This window comes from Oncorhynchus mykiss, chromosome 21 (assembly GCF_057628025.1).
Source record: "Oncorhynchus mykiss isolate SJ-2025 chromosome 21, ASM5762802v1, whole genome shotgun sequence".
Lineage (NCBI taxonomy): Eukaryota > Metazoa > Chordata > Actinopteri > Salmoniformes > Salmonidae > Oncorhynchus > Oncorhynchus mykiss.
In genome coordinates, this window is record NC_143042.1 from 30920001 (window position 1) to 30941187 (window position 21187).

Sequence of the window (21187 nt, forward strand, 5' to 3'; positions counted from 1 at the left end):
TGTAAAGTGTCCTATCCTGTAATGGACATTGTTTTGCGAACAGTAATTAACACTTTCAACATTACTACATGTCGTGTTGCATTATTCAAGTGTGTTAACTTATGTGCAGCATAAGTGGTGATGCAGCCCAGACTCCCAGTGAGTGCAGTGGTTCCTCGGGACAAGCTAGAGCTAGCAATGAGTAAGTGGAGCAGGCACAGTGCTCTCATGCCATAAAGGGACATCGGTTGCGCTGATAGACAGACTTGATCCTCTCTCAATCAGTAGATGACATGAGATACATTTGACAGAAGTACTGAAAGTTTAAAAAAATTCAGTACCAAACTGTTTTTCAGGTTCTAGCATAGAAAAAGTAGAGAAGTTTTGGTATACCGTGCAACACTACCACTGTGTGTGTGTGTGGGTGGTTGTACATTGCGAGGGGAGAGGGGAGATGTAGAGAGAGAGAAACAAAAATAAGGAAAAAGAGAGGGATAGAGACAGGATATGAGAAGACAGGACAGAAGAGGACTATCCTGGCCCCCAGTGTTTTCATTCTCTACTGCTCCTGTCTGTTGACGCAAACTGACCATGTGTGAGACGGTGTGTGTGTGTGTTGTATGTAGGTGTGCGTTCTGGGCTGTCTGACCTTGTATTAGCCCTGCTGTGGAGGGCTGTTCCGTACCTTGTAAAACACAACACTCTCCACAGAATTAAACTTCCTTCCTACACACACACACACACACACACACACACACACACACACACACACACACACACACACACACACACACACACACTGTTCTCCTGTTGTTGAAGGAAAGGTGGGAGAATGCTGTGGAATGTTCTGTGGAAAATCTAGCCTAACAAATGTGTGTGGGAATGTGGAATTTTTTTCTCCAAATGTGTAAATGGATGTTAACCGTACGTAATGTGTCCTTTATCTGACTGTGAGGTCACGTGGTGTTTACCAGACTTGATACTAGGGAGGGAGGGAGGGAGAGATGGATTGGAATGTTAAAGCCAGCGTCCGCAGTAGCGTTAGGGTGAGGCCCGCATTCACACCGCATTGTGTGTGTGTGGTTGTAAATAGCGCCTTTGTGTGTGTGTGTGTGTGTGTGTGTGTTGGATTAGACTGACACTAACATGTCCTTGGTCTCCATCCTGCTTCTAAAGAGACTACTATTATTTCCCTTCTGTCATGACAAGGCCAACTGTATTTATGAGTGTGTGGGTCTGCTTTTGCTTTTCCCCCTTACGTCACCCTTACGTCACTCTTACGACACCTTGTGAAGCTTCTCCCACCTCTCCTCTGCGGTTGAACACCATTCCCACTCCCTCCATCCATCTGCTGCTAATACCTAACGTGTGTTCCAGATGTATCTTTCTTTCTTGTCCTCCTTCTTTATCGCCTGCCTCTCCTTTCCTCCCTTTCCTTGCTGCCTCTCCTCTCCTCCCCCCTTTCGCTCCGTCTCATTCCGTCTTCCTTCTCCTTTACTCGCTTGCCCGTGCTATTTCGCTCTGTCGATCTCTCCATCTGTGCCGCTCGCTTCATTTTCAATCTCATCTCTCTCACCGTATCTCTCTCTCTCTCTCTCTCTCTCTCTCTCCTTCTCCCGCGCTCTCTCTCCAGCTGCAGTCTGGAGCTGCAGTCTCCAGCTACCCAGCCCCCCTCTTCCCGCTGGAACACTCAGTACTGATAAACCCTCTCTCTCTCTCTCTCTCTCTCTCTCTCTCCATCCAACCCTGACTCTCCTCCTTGCTGCACCCCTCTCTGTATCTCTGTCCCTCCCCCTTTCCCATCTCTTGCTCTACCTCTCTGTTGTTACTCCTCTCACTCTCTCTCTCTCTCTCTGACACACACACACACACACACACACACACACACACACACACACACACACACACACACAACTCTCTCTCTCTCTCTTCTCTCTCTCTTGCTGTCTCTCTCTCACACACACATTCTCTCTTTCTCTCTCTCTGCTCTTCTTGGCTCTTTATGAATTGAACACCAACCTCAGCTCCTGACTGGTTAGAATCAAGTAGAGGCAGCGAATGCATGCTCCCTCCCTCTCTCGCTCGCTCTCGCTCTCTTTCTCCCTCCCTCTCTCGCTCTTTCTCCCTCCCTTTCTCGCTCTCTTTCTCTCTTTCTTTCACTCTCTCACACACATACACACACCACTCTTAGACACACACTCACACTCTCACACACACGCATACCTTCCCATTCAAATGCTCATACAGGCAGCACATTCCACACACACATGCACCGTGACGCACTCATGCACCACACGCACATAGTCTGAGACACACTCACACACACTCATACTCCGAGACACACTCGTACAAGATGCAGGTGCACACACACAATCACATGCTCTGACACACACACACATACTCACACACACACACACACACGCTCTCACTCACATACACTCTCAGCCAGCCAGTCAGTCAGTCAGTGAGTAGAGGGCTATGTGGAGGTTGTGATGTTTTGGGACAGAAAAAACTCAGCCATGGGAAACTCCCAACGGCGACCCAAAGGCAGGCACAGAACCAAGGGGGCAACAGGTACTACCTCTCCCTCATTCCTCTTTCTCTCTATCCATATGTCCAGTCATTCATTCCGTCATTCATTTATTCGTTCATCGAATCATTAAACGGCTGGGATGGATCTTGCTTTCCCTTTTTCTGCGTCACCTTCGCAGCAGCCGGGAAGAGAAAGGAGGGGGGAGGGGGACAGGGTTGTGTGTGTGTGTGTGTGTGTGTGTGTGTGTGTGTGTGTGTGTGTGTGTGTGTGTGTGTGTGTGTGTGTGTGTGTGTGCTACCAGTTCTCACAGTCTCACGTCAGAATTAGATTAGATGTTCATCCATCTTTCTCAAACCTCAAATTTCAAAGTTGTTCCAAGCGTCAAATTTCGATGTTCATCCTTGTTTCTCAAATGTCAAATTTCGAAGTTTAGGCACTTAACTACATTTTCTTTTAAATTTAACCTTTTATTTGATCAGGGAGTCATACTGAGACCAAGGTTTCTTTTACAGATGAGTCCTGAGTCACATACATTACAGAAAATACACACATAAAATTAAATGCTAAATGTAGGCAGAAAGATGAACACGGTCAGAAAAACAAAGACATTCATCGGTAAAAAGGTCCTCAATCAGCGTTCGGAATTAGCCTAGAGGCACCAAAACATACATTTCTGAACATTTTGAAAATTGTTCCACAAATAAGGTGCAAAAAGACTTACCTAACTCAGTAGAGGCCAAAGGAATTTCCAGAGTTAGCCATACCTGAGACCCGGTGTGGTAACTCGTATTTCTAAAGTTTAGTAAGGATGTTAGGTACAGCGGGAATTTTTGTAAAAGGGCTTTTATAAATGAAAACATTGCAATGTATCAACCTATGTGACATCAAAGAGGACCAACCAACTTTCTGGTAGAGATTGCAGTGATGACTGTTGCCCGTAATAAAGCACAGTGTGCTAAAATAAACTTAATCTAACGGAATGAAGAAGCAGCTGTGTTCATATAGATGATGTCACCATAATCTAGGACCGATAGGAACGTCGATTGAATAATCTGCTTTCTACTATTGATCGAAAGGCGGGACCTAATTTCTATAGAAAAATGCATTTTTTTTTCTCAGCTTCTTAACTAACTAATCAAAATGCTTTTTAAAAGACAGCTTTTCATCTATCCAGATGCCCAAATAGTTGTAAACAGGGACACGATCAGTATGGACACCATCCAAAGTACGTATGTGACTCATCACCTGGATTCGGTTTTATGTAGCAAAATTTGAATTTCTGTTTTTTTACATTTGATCAAAGCAGAGACTCAGAGCTACAAAATAGTATGTCATGCACTGCATTTGAGGAACAATGGGAAAGTCATTCTGCTTTGAAAGTTCTCACTTTTGAGAAAATATGCTTTTTTGCCATTGTGTCAAGGGATGATGCTGGAGAGGAGAAGCAGGTAAGGGGAGTCAAACATTTAATAGGGAACGGACATAGAACGAGACAGGAACAGACAAACTACAATCAATACAGCAGCGGGGAACAAAGCTGGGGAACTGACAAATATAGGGGAGGTAATAAAGTGGTGATTGAGTGAGTCCAATATCGCTGATGCGCGTGACGAGGGAAGGCAGGTGTGTGTAAATGATGGTGGCAGGAGTGCGTAATGCAGGGCAGCCTGGCGCCCTCGTGCGCCAAGGGGGAAGAGCGGGAGCAAGCTTGACAGTACCCCCCCCCCCCCCCTCTCTAGGAGCGCAACCCGGCGTCCCACCTAGGCGAACTGGCCGAGACATGGGTGCTGGGCAAGCCGGCTGGGGGTAAACTCCCCGAGGCATAGGAGCCTGTCGATCCCGCTGCGGCATGGAAGCCCAATGATTCGGAGGAGTATGATGTGGGATGGAAACCTGCCGAGCCAACCGAGGCAAGGAAACCTCTCGAGCCAGCTAGGACGTGGAAGCCCCACGAGCTGGCTTAGGCACGTCCGGTTCCATCGGTGGCGGAAACCGAGCCCGACGTCACCTACAAAACAAGAAACCTCCTGGGCCGGCTGGGCAAACAAGACCTGACGATCCGGCTGAGGAGGAAGAGCGGGAGCAGGCGTTTACTGACACCAGCCATATTCAACGGGTGTTGTACACGTTAGCTTAAGACATGTAGCTAGCTACCTAGGTAAACAATGAACCTAGCTAGGTAAACAACATGTAAGATCACACACATCACGTCACGCCACCTAACGTTAGCTAGGGAGCCAGCCAGCTAACGCTAGCTAACAGTACACTTTAGCTTGAAATGAAAGCACTTTCTGACAAAATTTGAAACGTGTAATATCTGAAAATTTTGCTAGCTAGACTATTTTACCTGTATACATCATCATGCATGATGGACACGTCTCCCTGTCACGAATCCATGCCACAAATACCATTAGTTTGAAGACGTAATCAGAAAACAGGTGTTTTCCCATCTCTTTAGCTATCATACTTTAATTCCACTGATTTCAAAACTCGATCCTCCAGAAAGTGGAGAGCAAAACTTATGCAACTACATTTTTTAAAATACGCCTTCGGCAGGAACCAACACAGACTAACTAGCTGAAATAGCCAAAAGCGCTCTATATGGCAGACCAATCCAAACTCATCTCTCTGCATGTCCAGCCCACTCTTTATCTCAGCCAATCATGGCTAGTGGGAAGGTTGCTGTCTTTTTATGTGGCTTAACCTTTCTGATCTCCCCATCCCGGATCCGGGTTCGTGAATACAGACTCAAGCTCATTACCATAACGCAACGTTAACTATTCATGAAAATCGCAAATGAAATGAAATAAATATGCTAGCTCTCAAGCTTAGCCTTTTGTTAACAACACTGTCATCTCAGATTTTCAAAATATGCTTCTCAACCATTGCAAAACAAGCATTTGTGTAACAGTATTGATGGCTAACGTAGCATTTAGCATTAGCATTCAGCTGGCAACATTTACACAAAAAAACAGAAAAGCATTCAAAAAAATCATTTACCTTTGAAGAACTTCAGATGTTTTCAATGAGGAGACTCTCAGATAGCAAATGTTCAGTTTTTCCTGAAAGATTATTTGTTTAGGACAAATCGCTCCGTTTTCTGCGTCACGTTTAGCTATGAAAAAACCCCTGTATCCAGGATTGTGTAAATCTATCAGCAAGCTCATTAGCATAACACAACGTTAACTATTTATGAAAATCGCAAATGAAATGAAATAAATATGCCATCTCTCAAGCTTAGCCTTTTGTAAACAACACTGTCATCTCAGATTTTCAAAATATGCTTCTCAACCATAGGAAAACAATCATTTGTGTAAAAGTAGCTAGCTAGAGTTAGCATTTCGCGTTAGCATTTAGCGTTAGCATTAGCGTTAGCATCCAGCACGCAACATTAACAAAAACATAAAAGCCTTCAAATAAAATCATTTACCTTTGAAGAACTTCTGATGTTTTCAATGAGGATACTCTCAGTTAGATAGCAGATGCTCAGTTTTTCCAAAAAGATTCCTTGTGTATTAGAAATAGCTCCGTTTTATACATCACATTTGGCTACCAAAAAAAATCCATAAATTCAGTCCTCAAAACGCAAACTTTTTTCCAAATTAACTCCATAATATCGACTGAAAACATGGCAAACGTTGTTTAGAATCAATCCTCAAGGTGTTTTTCACATATCTCTTCATTGATACATCGTTCTTGGAAACATGCTTTCTCTCCTGAATCCCAGGAGAAAATGCCTGCACCTGAAGATTACGCACAAATTTAGACAAAGGACACCGGGCGGACCTCTGGAAAATGTAGTCTCTTATGGCCAATCTTCCAATGATATGCCTACAAATACGTCACAATGCTGCTAAGACCTTGGGCGAACGACAGAAAGTGTAGGCTCATTCCTTGCGCAATCACAGCCATATAAGGAGAGAATGGAAAACAGAGCTTCAGAAATTCTGCTAATTCCTGGGTGATGCATCATCTTGGTTTCGCCTGTAGAATGAGTTCTGGGGCACTTACAGACAAAATCTTTGCAGATTCTGAAACTTCAGAGTGTTTTCTTTCCAAAACTGTCAAGAATATGCATAGTCGAGCATCTTTTCGTGACAAAATATCGCGCTTAAAACGGGAACGTTTTTTATCCAAAAATGAAATAGCGCCCCTAGAGCTCTAAGAGGTTCCAACAAGGCTCATAATTTAACAATTGTATTCGTATTTACAGATTTCATACAAGTTTGTTATTAAGGCACATGAAAGTTCACATATTCAAGAAGGCTTTTCTGCCCCCAAAAAAAAAAAAAAAAAAAAAAAAAAAATTCTGACTTTTGTGAAGGTGGAGTACATGGGCCGCCGTCCAAACCTTGGGGATAGTACCGGATATAATCGTCAGGTAAAAAATATGGGTTCATGATTCAGCGATCAGGGGTGCAGAGAGCTGCAGTGAAAATGGATTAAGCAAATCAGACCCAGTGAATTTTGTTACATCAATCTTAAGCAAGGCATCTAGCACATCACAGATAGTAAAATGAAAAAAAATATTCACTAGAAGTTGACGTGTTAACTGTCGAGTCAGCTAGAGGCTGGCAGAGGGAAGAGCTGTCGACTGACTGACCAGGGTCAATTAAACCACCGTTTCGCTCAAATAAAAAGCCTGCCAAGATAAAATGATGATTAAAAGCATCACTTATCCGTTTCTTCTCAGTTATGATGCCATAGTCAGACAGAATGTGCTTAGGCAGGGAAGAAGAGGAATGTGCATTTACTGTTTTCCAACATTTTGAAGGATCACCAGCAGAGTCAGAGAGAGCTTAAAAAGTAGCTTGATTTAGCTTTCTTAATCAAAATTGCCAGTCTTCTAAACAGTATGTTTTTCTTGCTTTGCCCCAGGCCAGATTTGTCATCTGAATGAGCTCAGATAGATCTAACCCTTGGTTTTCTTCTGAACTATCCTTTCACTCTGAATTGTTTAAAAAGAGAGTGTTTATCAGAGAAAAGATTAGAGAGAATGCATATTCTAGAGCCAACTAACGGCCAGGAATACAGGAGACAGTGGCTGAATCAGAGGAGAACATGTCATGTAGAAACCCTTGAGGAGAGAACTTTGAAAAATGTCTCTTCTTAATTAAACACTGGATTAGTGTTTTGCTGTTTCGTATCCCTAGTACATACTATGGGACAATGATCACTGAGATCAAATGCAAATACTCCACAAGACAAATATTGATGGGGGTTATTAATAAGGACTAAATCAATTAATGAGGAGTTAACAGGGTTGTTCATATTTAGCCATGTAGGTTTTGATATCAATTGAATCAGGTTAAAATCAATGCATATAATACTATTAAATTGTTCCAATCCAGATTCAAGGCCAATCCAGATTCAAATCACCTAAAATGACCAACTCCAAAGACAGAAAAGGTGTTAAACACTCAGATACAGTTGAAGTCGGTAGTTTACATGCACTTAGGTTGGAGTCATTAAAACTCATTTTTCAACCACTCCACACTATAGTTTTGGCAAGTCGGTTAGGACATCTACTTTGTGCATGACACAAGTAATTTTTCCAACAATTGTTTACAGACAGATTATTTCACTTATAATTCACTGTATCATAATTCCAGTGGGTCAGAAATCTACATACACTAAGTTGACTGTGCCTTTAAACAGCTTGGAAAATTCCAGAAAATTATGTCAAAATGATGTCATGGCTTTAGAAGCTTCTGATAGGCTAATTGACATAATTTGAGTCAATTGGAAGTGTACCTGGATGTATTTCAAGGACTACCTTCAAACTCAGTGCCTCTTTGCTTGACATCTTGGGAAAATCAAAAGAAATCAGCCAAGACCTCAAAGAAATTGTACACCTCCACAAGTCTGGTTCATCCTTGGGAGCAATTTCCAAACGTCTGAAGGTACCACGTTCATCTGTACAAACAATAGCACGCAAGTATAAACACCATGGGACCACGCAGCCATCATACTGTTCAGGAAGGAGACGCGTACTGTCTCCTAGAGATAAAAGTACTTTGGTGCGAAAAGTGCAAATCAATTCCAGAACAACAGCAAAGGACCTTTGTCAAGATCCTGGAGGAAACAGGTTCAAAAGTATCTATATCCACAGTAAAACGAGTCCTATATCGACATAACCTGAAAGGCCGCTCAGCAAGGAAGAAGCCACTGCTCCAAAACCGCCATTTAAAAAAGCCAGACTACGGTTAGCAACTGCACATGGGGACAAAGATTGTACTTTTTGGAGAAATGTCCTCTGGTCTGATGAAACAAAAATAGAACTGTTTGGCCATAATGACCCTGTTATGTTTGGAGGAAAAAAGGGGGAGGCTTGCAAGCTGAAGAACACCGTCCCAACCGTGAAACACGGGGGTGGCAGCATCATGTTGTGGGGGAGCTTTGCCACAGGAGGGACTGGTGCACTTCACAAAATAGATGGTAGCATGAGGTAGGAACATTTTGTGGATAAATTGAAGCAACATCTCAAGAATTCAGTCAGGAAGTTAAAGCTTGGTCGCAAATGGGTCTTCCAAATGGACAATGACCCAAGCATACTTCCAAAGTTGTGACAAAATGGCTTAAGAACAACAAAGTCAAGGTATTGGAGTGGCCATCACAAGGCCCTGACCTCAATCCTATAGAACATTTGTGGGCAGACCTGTAAAAGCGTGTGCGAGCAAGGAGGCCTACAAACCTGACTCAGTTACACCAACTCTGTCAGGAGGAATGGGCCAAAATTCACCCAACTTATTGTGGGAAGCTTGTGGAAGGCTAACTGAAACGTTTGACCCAATTAAAAAAATGTAAAGGCAATGCTACCAAATACTAATTAAATGTATCTAAACCTCTGACCCACTGGGAATGTGATGAAATAAATAAAAGCTGAAATAAACCATTCTCTCAACTATTATTCTGACATTTCACATTCTTAAAGTAAAGTAGTGGTCCTCACTGACCTAAGACAGGGAATTTTTACTATGATTAAATGTCAGGAATTGTGGAAAACTGAGTTTAAATGCATTTGGCAAAGGTGTATGTAAACTTCTGACTGTATGTGTAAGATGGCGATATTTTTTTGGTTGATTATTTGCGTTGTTTGTAACATATTTTTTTACTTATTTTGTACATAATGTTGCCGCTATTGTCCCTTATGACCGAAAATAACTTCTAGACATCAGGACTGCGATTGTTCACCACGGACTAGCAGAATTGTATTTTTCCTTTCACGACTCTGATTTTTCCTTTCACGACTCTACGCGAAGGATATACTGCTTCCTCGGGAACAGGCCCCGATCTCCGTGATCTGCATGAATTAACCCCCACTTCCTTCCATTCTGCATGCAAACGTGCAATCTTTGGACAATAAAATCGACGAGTTACGCGGGAGATTAAACTACCAATGGGACATTAAAAACTGTAACATCTTATGCTTCACGGAGTCGTTGCCGAACGACGACAACATCAAGAGGGCTGGCTGGTTGGTTATGCAATGTACCGGCAGGATAGAACAGTGGCGTCTGATAAGACAAGGGGCGTCGGTTTGTGTATTTTTGTAAACAACAGCTGGTGAACAATATCTAAGGAAGTCTTGAGCTATTGCTCGCCCTTGGTAGAGTATCTCATGATAAGCTGTAGACCACACTACCTACTGAGAGAGTTTTCATCTGTATTCTTTGTAGCTGTTTTACATACCACCACAGTCAGAGGCTGGCACTAAGACAGCGTTGATTGAGCCATAAGCAAGCAAGAAAATGCTCACCCAGAGGTGGCGCTACTTGTAGCCGGGGACTTTAATGCAAGGAAATTTAAATCCGTTTTACCAAATTTCTATCAGCATGATAAATGTGCAACCAGAGGAAAAAGAACTCTGGACCACCTACAGTATACTCCACACACAGAGACGCATACAAAGCTCTCGCTCGTCCATTTGGCAAATCTGACCATAATTCTATCCTCCTTAAAGCAGGAAGAACCCATGACTAGATCCATAGAAAGTGGTCAGAGGAAGCAGAAGCTAAACTACAGGACTGTTTTGCAAGCACAGACTACAATATGTTCTGGGATTCCTCCGATGGAATTGAGGAGTACACCACATCAGTCATTAGCCTCATCAATAAGTGCATTGATGACGTCGTCCCCACAGTGACTGTATGTACATACACCAACCATGGATTACAGGCAGCATCCGCACTGAGCTAAAGGCTAGAGCTGCCACTTTCAAGGAGCGGGACTCTAACTCGGAAGCTTATAAGAAATCCTGCTATACCCTCCGAAGAACCATCAAACAGGCAAAGCTTAAATACAGGTTCCGGAAGACTGTGTGATCACGCTCTCTTCCGCCAATGCGAGTAAGACTTTTAAGCAGGTCAACATTCACAAGGCCGCAGGGCCAGACGGATTACCAGGACGTGTACTGAGAGCATGCGCTGACCTACTGGCAAATGTCTTCACTGACATTTTCAACCTCTCCTTGTCCGTGTCTGTAATACCAACATGTTTTAAGTAGACCACCATAGTCCCTGTGCCCAAGAACACTAAGGTAACCCGCCTAAACAACTACCGACCCGTAGCACTCACGTCTGTAGCCATGAAGTGCTTTGAAAGGCTGGTCATGGCTCACATCAACACCATCATCCCAGAAACCCTAGACCCACTCCATTTTGCATACCGCCCCAAAAGATGCACAGATGATGCAATCTCCATTGCACTCCACACTGCCCTTTCCCACTTGGACCAAAGGAACACCTATGTGAGAATGCTATTCATTGACTACAGCTCAGCGTTCAACACCTTAGCTTATTGATGAGCTTTGAGGGGACTACGGTCCCTGGGCCTAAACAACTCCCTCTGCAATTGGATGCTGGACTTCCTGACGGACCGCCCCCAGGTGAGAAGGGTAGGTAACAACACATCCGCCACATTGATCCTCAACACAGGGGCCGCTCAGGGATGCGTCCTCAGCCCCCTCCTGTACTCCCTGTTCACTTATGATTGCATGGCCAGGCACGACTCCCGCACCATCATTAAATTTGCCGATGACACAACAGTGGTAGGCCTGATCACCTACAATGACTAGACAGCCTATAGGGAGGAGGTCTGAGACCTGGCCGTCTGGTGCCAGGACCACAACCTCCCCCTCAACGTGAACAAGACAAAGGAGATGATTGTGGACTACAGGAAGAAGAGGACCGAGCATGCCCCCATTCTCATCGACGGGGCTGCAGTTGAGCAGGTTGAGAGCTTAAAGTTCCTTGGTTTCCACATCACCAACAAATTAACATGGTCCAAGAATACCAAGACAGTCGTGAAGAGAGCACAACAATGCCTGTTCTCCCCTCAGGAGACTGAAAAGATTTGGCATGGGTCCTCAGATCCTCAAAATGTTCTACAGCTGCACCATCGAGAGCTGCACCAACTGGTTGCATCACATCACCTCCACCCTACCTGTCACCTTAGACCCACTTCAGTTTGCTTACCGCTCTAATAGGCCCACAGACGATGCAATCGCCATAACACTGCACACCGCTCTATCCCATCTGGACCAGAGGAATACCTATGTAAGAATGCTGTTCATTGACTACAGCTCAGCATTCAACACCATAGTACCCTCCAAACTCATCATTAAGTTTGAGTCCCTGGGTCTCGACCCCGCTCTGTGCAACTGGGTCCTGGGCTTTCTGACGGGCCGCCCATCAGGTGATGAAGGTACTGCAGGAAACAAAATCCCCATCCTGCTGATCTTCAACACTGGGGCCCCACAAGGGTGCTTTCTCAGCCCGCTCCAGTGCTCCTTTTTCACCCATGACTGCGTAGCCATGCACACCTACAAATCATCAAGTTTGCAGACAACATTACAGTGGTAGGCTTGATTACCAGCAACAACGAGACAGCCTACAGGGAGGAGGTGAGGGCCCTTGGAATGTGGTGTTAAGAAAATAACCTCTCACTCAACGTCAACAAAACAAAGATGATGATTGTGCATTTCCGGAAACAGCAGAAGGAGCACCCCCCTATCCACATCGACGTGACCACAGTGGAGAAGGTGAAAAGTTTTAAGTTACTTGGCGTACACATCACGGACAAACTGAAATGGTCCACCCACACAGACAGCGTGGTGAAGAAGGCGCAACAGCGCAACAGCGCCTCTTCAACCTCAGGAGGCTGAAGACATTTGGCTTGTCACCGAAAACCCTCACAAACTTTTACAGATGCACAATCGAGAGCATCCTGTCAGGTTGTATCACCGCCTGGTATGGCAACTGCACCGCCCTCAACTGCAAGACTCTCCAAACTACCTGCCCTCCAGGTCACCTACAGCACCCGATGTCACAGGAAGGCCAAAAAGATCATCAAGGACAACAACCACCCGAGCCACTGCCTGTTCACCCCGCAATCATCCATAAGGCGAGGTCAGTACAGGTGCATCAAAGCTGGGACCGAGAGACTGAAAAACAGCTTCTATCTCAAGGCCATCAGACTGTTAAACAGCCATCACTAATATAGAAAGAATGCTGCCAACATACAGACTCAAATCACTGGCCACTTTAATAAATTGATTTAATAAATGTATAACTAGTCACTTTAAATAATTCCACTTTAATAATGTTCACATATCCTACATTACCCATCTCATATGTATGTACTGTATTTTATTCAATTTATTGCATCTTGTCTATGCCGTACGGCTATCGCTCATCCATATATTTATGTGTACATATTCTTATTCCATCCCCTTACATTTGTGTGTATAAGGTAGTCGTTGTGAATTTGTTAGATTACTTGTTAGATATTAATGTACTGTCGGAACTAGAAGCACAAGCATTTCGCTACACTTGCATTAACACCTGCTAACCATGTGTATGTGACCAATACAATTTGATTTGATTTAGGTGCATTAGCCCAAACCCTCTACGAGATTTAAAGTCAGAGCGGGTATTCAGCTCCGTTCCCATCAGAGCTAACAGGGATAGGCTCATCTGCTGCTGTTTGTTGAGTGAGCTGAGACCCTGCCAAGGTCTCTGGCCAACCATGTGAGAGCAGAGCAGACTGAGCATTTGACAGACCTCCCTCAAGTCAGTGCATGCTGGGGCGGGAACTGGGAGAGCAGTTTTGGCATAGCAGTCTCCCCTGAATGAAGCTCCCCCCGAAGGGGTGGCTGCCAGTGCCCCTTTCTGGGTGTGCGCAGGAGGTTGTGGGGGGAATTGAGGAGGGTGGTGTGAATGGCAGTGTGGCTAATGAAGCTCCAAACTCTCTGCATATGAGGGCTGATGATGTGAATGGTACATGGTGTGGACTGCATCATGTGGTGCACTACCCTCAACAGAGTTTTGTCAGACCCTAGGGTAGTAGTTGGTGTTTAGTTGAGGTGGGACTGGTCTAGTAGAGCTGTGCTGTGATGGTAAAGGTTTGGTAGAGCTGTGCTGTGATGGTAAAGGTTTGGTAGAGATGTGCTGTGATGGACCGGGTCTGGTTGTTCTGTGCTGTGATTGGCCAGGTCTGGTTGTTCTGTGCTGTGATTGGCCAAGTCTGGTTGTGCTGTGCTGTGATGGGCCGGGCCTGGTTGAGCTGTACTGAGGCTGGCCGTGTCAGGTAGAGCTGTGCTAAGGCGGGCCAGGTCTGGTTGAGCTGTGCTGTGATGGGCCGGGTCTGATTTAGCTGTGCTGAGGCGAGCCGGGTCTGGTTGTCTCTCCACTGGCAGAAGGGTCTATGTGTCTCTTACCAGAGGCTGCCTCTGCATATGTGGGCTGGCAGTAAAGCTGAGATATGGGCTAGGCTAGGGTACCCTCCTATTGGCCACTATTTGTCCTACCCCTAGAGTACAGTCCAGTGCTATGAAGGGTTGTGGGGGGTTGAGCTGGGCTGGTTCTGGCACCTTTGGGTTTAGCTGGGTTGGTCCTGACACCGCCTGGCTAAGCTGGGTTGGTTCTGGCACCGCCGGGCTAAGCTGGTCTGGGTCTTGCGCCTCTGGGCTTGGACATGTTTGTAGTGGCTGGAGATGTCTGTGTCTAGCTCAGCTGAGATGAGATTGGCCTACTCTCTTTCCTTGGATAGCGAGGAGGTGGGGGAGCTCTTTTGCTGGCCTGGTATGATTGCGGACCTCTGCCTAACGTGGCATCCTTCAGGGCCTTGGCAAAGAATGACTCCCTTATGGTCCAGGTGCACATGGTCGTACAAGAGCTCACATGTCAGGGTGCGGTGGTGAGAGATGCTGACAGTGGTAGTCAGTGAGGAGCAGTCCATGGTGATTCCTTTTGATTGACATTCAGGATCATTTGCCAGGGGAGATCTTTCCTTGGTAAAAGGGTGAATATAATAATGTTTATAATAATAATAATAATGCTGACAGAGGGCATGGATATCCCTCTCGCTCTGCTGCAGCTCCACCTTTACCACACGCAGCTCCTCTTGCAGGGCATCGTTGGTCTGTGTCATTTGCTCAGTGTTGTCTGTCTTAACTGTTCTATTGAAGCACAGCTCTCCTGGAAATGCCTCTTCCATCAGCGTCTGGGCAGTGTCACATTCTTGTTGTTTGCTCTCCCTGAATTCCATCATCTCAAAGTGTATCAAAAAGTGTATGTGCGCACACTGAGTGTGTGTGTGTGTGTGTGTGTGTGTGTGTGTGTGTGTGTGTGTGTGTGTGTGAAGGTCCTGCTTCAGTGCTTTTGGTACTGCATGGCTGGATTACTATAGGGTTTTTAATTATACTGTCTATGCAGTGTTGTTTCTCATCCAGAGAGAGAGGGATAGAGAGAAGGAAAGAGAGAGGAAGAGAGAGCAGCCAGATCGCTCAAGAATGACTTTGAAATTGGACTTCTGTCCATGTCCAGAGAACGTCAGGAAATTCCATCAAAACCGGCCGCTATGGGAAACAGTGAGCCCTATTACCATCAAGTAAACTTGGGTTATGCTAGGGCATTGTGGATGGGGTTGGCAGATGGGCGTAATCCCATGACTCCAGATCTGAAGGTTGTGTGCTCAATCCCAGCGGTAGACACTTGTTTGACCCTATGCCAAACCTTAACACTTAGCCTATCTTAAAGATTTTCTCCGGTACTTTTGTACACTTTTTAGCCAGTAGTTCTGAAAGTACCGCTCACGATACAAAGTGGTCCCTGAAAATTGCGTATTACGTCACATATGTGCAGATATGGGCACCACTTCATTGCTCTCTCTCGCTCTCTCTGCTGTGTCCACTGAGCCATTGGGCCCTTCCTGCTAGCTGTCGCTCAAATGGCAAGGGGCTGAACCTCATGGGCTGGAACTCTAATTACTAGGGGGGTGGCCCACATGGTCCAAGTTTGCAGTACTCAAAATGGCACGCACAGCTTCCAGAGAAGTCACTTTCAAACTAGGGATTTTGTGGCTAATTGCGGCAAGACACTAATTCTGCTCAGAGATTATGCATGTATGGACTACACACTGACACATGCAACCTAAAGCAGGAGGTTTAAAAAATTCTTACTTCGTCCCCACAGTACCAGAGCATGTAACCCTTACATTAACCCTTACATTTGGAGAAACGTGGATAAACATCAGAATCTGAAGTAAAATTATTAAGACCATGAGATCTTGATAGAGAGAAAGACAGTGGGAGAGCAAGAGAGGGAATGAGAAGGAGATGGTGGAGGGAGTTTTGAGAAGAGAAATGAGAGAGAGAGTTGGAGAGCAAGAGCGGGAATGGGTAGGAGAGGGGGGAGAGGGAGAAGGGAAAAGAGATGAGAGAGTACACAAATCTGTCCCCTCATTCCCTGGTTTACTGATAAAGGAGGAGAGGAAAAGAGGGGAAGGAAATGAGGAGGGAGAGAGAAGCAGAGGGGCTGAGATGTAGAGGGAAGAGCAATGATTTGGAACAGAGAGGAGAGGAGGAAAGAGAGCTGGGTTGAGAGTGGGAACAACAGATGGAGAGAGGAGGAGGATAAGACAAGGAATCATTTTTTTTCTGTATCCCCTTTTTGCTGTAAAGGCGACAGGCATATACACACACAGAACACACAGTGACAACCTTATACAAGCAAAGCCCTGTGCTTTATCTCGGTCTCTCCATGCCATTATTGTTATGGTAGTCCATCATATCCAATGATGACTTCCACTTCTGAATTTTATTTAACTAGGCAAGCCAGATCTTATTTACAATGACAGCCTACCCCAGCTAACCCAGACGACACTGGGCCAATTGTGCACCACCCTATGGGACTCCCAATCATGGCCAGTTGTGATACAGCCTGGAATCAAACCAGGGTCTGTAGTGAAGCCTCGAGCACTGAGATGCAGTGCCTTAGACCGCTGTGCCACTCGGGAGCCCCAGTTCACGGTGAATTGGTGCCTGTAGAGTATAATACGAGATCCACTAAGTTTAATTCAGGTGTGGCATGTGCAGTCTGTGTTGGCGGGGGCAGGCAGGGTTGTATGTCTCCTGAGCTGTTTTTGATGTTTCTCTCCTCCCACCTCTGTACACCGCTTCCATCAGGTGGAACTGTCGGCAGCAGCGTACTGGGTTTGATGTTGCACTTCTTCAACTGGTCCTTGTAGCACTTCATCTGCCCCCCACCCCTGCAGACCGCTGGCCGTACAGGATCTTCCACGGCAAGCGGTCCTGAGACATTCTAATGACATGCCCAAGCCAGCGCAGTTGGTGTTGGGTGACCATGGCCTTCATACTCTTGCAGTTGGTCTTAGCAAGTATTTCTGTACGGGGCACACGGTGGCACCAGGTGATTCCCAGGATGTGCTGCAGGCATCTTATGTGGAATCGCTTGAGCTGCTTGATGTTGCGGTAAGTGACCCAGGCTTCACAGCTGTAAAGAAGTGTGGTGATGCAGATGGCATGATAGACGGCAATTGGTGTGGAGGTGGAGATCCCTGTTTTGGAAGGCCCTGGGTCTGTGTTTCCTGAAGGCAGCTGATGCTTGCTTCATCCTGTTTTAAATGTCAAGGATGCCCCCCAGGTATTTGAATGACAGGACTATTGCCAGTGATTTGTGTTCAATGGTGAAGACAGGCATGGTGGGTGCAGGGCTGGATCTCCATTGGCAGACCACATCTGTTTTGGTGATGTTGACACGCACACACACTGACACACAGACAGACATGTTAGACATACCACCCTGCATCCCACTGCTGGCTTGCCTCTGAAGCTAAGCAGGGTTGGTCCAGGTCAGTCCCTGGATGGGAGACCAAATGTTTCTAGAAGTTGTGTTAGAGGGCCAGTATGGGGCACGGTGTCATGGCTACCTAATCATTCCCAGCTTCCAATTGGCTTATTCATCACCTCTCCCCTGTAACTATTCCCCATGTTGTTGCTAAAAATGAGAATGTGTTCTCAGTCAATTTACCGGCTAAAATAAGGGTTAAATAAAATTCACATGTGCATATGCTCTCACTTAAACTCACTGTACCTTCTATATCTATAAGCTACTAATAGGTGACTGCTCGTTATCTGACCGTAAGGCGCTACAAAGGGTACGGCCCAGTACATCACTGGGGGCCAAGCTTCCTGACATCCAGGAACTATATACCAGGTGGTGTCAGAGTAAGGCTGAAAAAATTGTCAGACTCCAGTCACCAAGTCATAGACTGTTCTCTATGCTACCGCATGACAAACGGTACCGTAGCGCAAAGTCAGGCTTATTGGTCAGCGGTGTGAGCCAATTAAGGGGGCTTTGCTTTTCTTGGGTGCTCGATTAGTAATGGCGCCGGAAGGGATTGCTTTTACGGGCTCCAAACCAAATGTGATATATTTGAGATTTTTTTGGCATTGTTTGTAATTTATTTTGAACATAAGGTTGCTCCTACCTACTTATGACCCTAAAGAGCTTCAGGACGGGCCTCCCGGGTGGCGCAGTGGTCTAGGGCACTGCATAGCAGCGCTAGCTGTGCCACCAGAGACTCTGGGTTCGCGCCCAGGCTCTGTCGCAGCCGGCCGCGACCGGGAGGTCCGTGGGGCGATGCACAATTGGCCTAGCGTCGTCCAGGTTAAGGAGGGTGTGTCCGGTAGGGATATCCTTGTCTCATCGCACACTAGCGACTCCTGTGGCGGGCCGGGTTGCAGTGCACGCTAACCAAGGTCGCCAGGTGCACAGTGTTTCCTCCGACACATTGGTGCGGCTGGCTTCCGGGTTGGATGCGCGCTGTGTTAAGAAGCAGTGCGGCTTGGTTGGGTTGTGTTTCGGAGGCGCATGGCTTTCGACCTTCGTCTCTCCCGAGCCCGTACGGGAATTTAAACGATGAGACAAGATAGTAATTACTAACAATTGGATACCACGAAATTGGGGAGAAAAAGGGGGTAAAAAAAAAGAGCTTCAGGACATCAGAACAGCGATTACTCACCTCGAACTGGATGAAGATTATTTCTTTAACGAGTCCGACGGAAAGGATATACTGCTTTCTCGAGATCAGGCTCAAATCCCAGTCATTCGCATGAAGAAAAGATGGAGAAAAAGGGGGCGGAGGTCAGGTTGCCTTGTGAGAATTCGTAGGCGAGTGAGTAAACCTCCACTACCATCCGTACTTCTGGCCAATGTGCAATCATTGGAAAATATACTGGATGATCTACAATTAGGTCTATCCTACCAATGCGGACATTAAAAACTGTAATAGCATATGATTAACGAGTCATGGTTGAACAATGTCACGGATAATATAGAGCTGGCGGGTTTTCTGTGTATCGGCAGGACAGAGCAGCTACGTCTGGTAACACGAGGGGCGGCGTGTGTGTCTATTTGTCAATAACAGCTGGTGCGCGATGTCTAATATTAAAGAAGTCTCGAGGTATTGCTTAGTGGGGTTAGATTACCTCATGATAAGCTCACTCTACCAAGTGAGTTCTCATCTATATTATTCTTAGTCGTCTATTTACCACCACAAACCAATGCTGGCACTAACGCCGCACTCAACAAGCTGTATAAAGCCATAAGCAAACAAGAAAATGCTCACCCAGAAGCGGTGCTCCTAGTCGCAGGGACTTTATTGCAGGCAAACTTAAATTAGTTTTTACCTCATTTCTACCATCATGTCAATTGTGCAACCAGAGAACAAAAACTCCACACACAGAGACGTATACAAAGCTCTCCCTTGACCTCCATTTGGCAAATCTGACCATAATTCTATCCTCCTGATTCGCAAAACACCAGTCTCAACTTCAAAAGTGAAGAGACGACTCCGGGATGCTGGCCTTCTAGGCAGAGTTGCAAAGAAAAAGCCATATCTCAGACTGGCCAATAAAAATAAAAGATTAATATGGGCAAAAGAACACAGACACTGGACAGAGAAACTCTGCCTAGAAGGCCAGCATCCCGGAGTTGCCTCTTCACTGTTGACGTTGAGACTGGTGTTTTGCGGGTACTGCTTAATAATGAAGCTGCCAGTTGAGGACTTGTGAGGTGTCTGTTTCTCAAACTAGATACTCTAATGTACTTGTCCTCTTCTTCATTTGTGCACCGGGGCCTCCCAGACCTCTTTCTGTTCTGGTTTGAGCCAGTTTGCGCTGTTCTGTGAAGGGAGTAGTACACAGCGTTGTACCAGATCTTCAGTTCCTTGGCAATTTCTCGCATTGAATAGCCTACATTTCTCAAAACAAGAATAGACAGACAAGTTTCAGAAGAAAGTTCTTTGTTTCTGTCCATTTTGAGTCTGTAATTGAACCCACAAATACTGATGCTCCACATACTCAATAAGTCTAAAGAAGGCCAGTTGTATTGCTTCTTTAATCAGAACAACAGTTTTCAACTGTGCTAACATAATTGCAAAAGGGATTTCTAATGATCATTTAGCCTTTTAAAATGCTAAACTTGAATTAGCTAACACAACGTTCCATTGGAACACAGGAGTGATGGTTGCTGATAATGGGTCTCTGTATGCCTATGTATATATTCCATAAAAATCAACAGTTTCCAGCTACAATAGTCATTTACAACATTAACAATGTCTACACTGTATTTCTGATCAATTTGAAATTATTTTAATGGACAAAAAACGTGATTTTCTTTCAAAAACAAGGAAAACTAAGTGACCCCAAACTTTTGAACAGTGGTGTATGTGCAATGGCATTACATCCCCTGCTATATTGTGGATAGAGAGTTACCTGTTTAACAGAACACAGAGGGTGTTCTTTAATGGAATCCTCTCAAACATAATCCAGGTAGAGTCAGGCATTCCCCAGGGCAGCTGTCTAGGTCCCTTACTTTTAAAAATCTTTACCAATGGCCTGCCCCTGGCTCTGAGTGTCTTTGTATGCTGATGACTCAACACTATACACGTCATCTACCACAGAAAGTGAAATCACTGGAACACTTAACAAAGAGCTGCAGTCAATTTCAGAATGGGTGGCAATAAATAAGTTTAGTCCTAAATATTTCAAAAACTAAAAGTATTGATTTTGGACAAATCATTCACTAAATCCTTAACCTCAACTAAGTCTTGTAATGAATAATGTGGAAATTGAGGAGTCTAAACTGCTTGGAGTAACCCTGGATTGTAAACTGGCATGGTCAAAACATATTGATGCAACAGTAGCTAAAATGGGGAGAGGTCTGTCCATAATAAAGCACTGCTCTGCCTTCTTAACAACGTTATCAACAAGGCAGGTCCTACAGGCTCTAGTTTTGTCGCACCTGGACTACTGTCCAGTTGTGTGGTCAGGTGCCAGCAAGAGGGACTATTGAATATTACAATTGGCCC

At 45.2% G+C, this 21187-nt stretch overlaps 1 protein-coding gene and 1 long non-coding RNA gene across 3 annotated transcripts in view; one reads left to right on the forward strand and one right to left on the reverse strand.

Annotated features, from left to right (window-relative positions):
- The window catches only part of nhsl2 (NHS-like 2), a 149725-nt gene that overhangs the window by 64157 nt on the left and 64381 nt on the right, over window positions 1-21187 (forward strand). The gene's annotated exons all lie outside the window — the stretch shown is intronic.
- Window positions 4444-6066, reverse strand: LOC149973042 (uncharacterized). Its single transcript, XR_016490270.1, has 3 exons — window positions 5943-6066; window positions 5513-5574; window positions 4444-4575 (listed from the first exon to the last, which is right to left on the reverse strand). It is a non-coding gene; the product is annotated as an uncharacterized LOC149973042 (long non-coding RNA).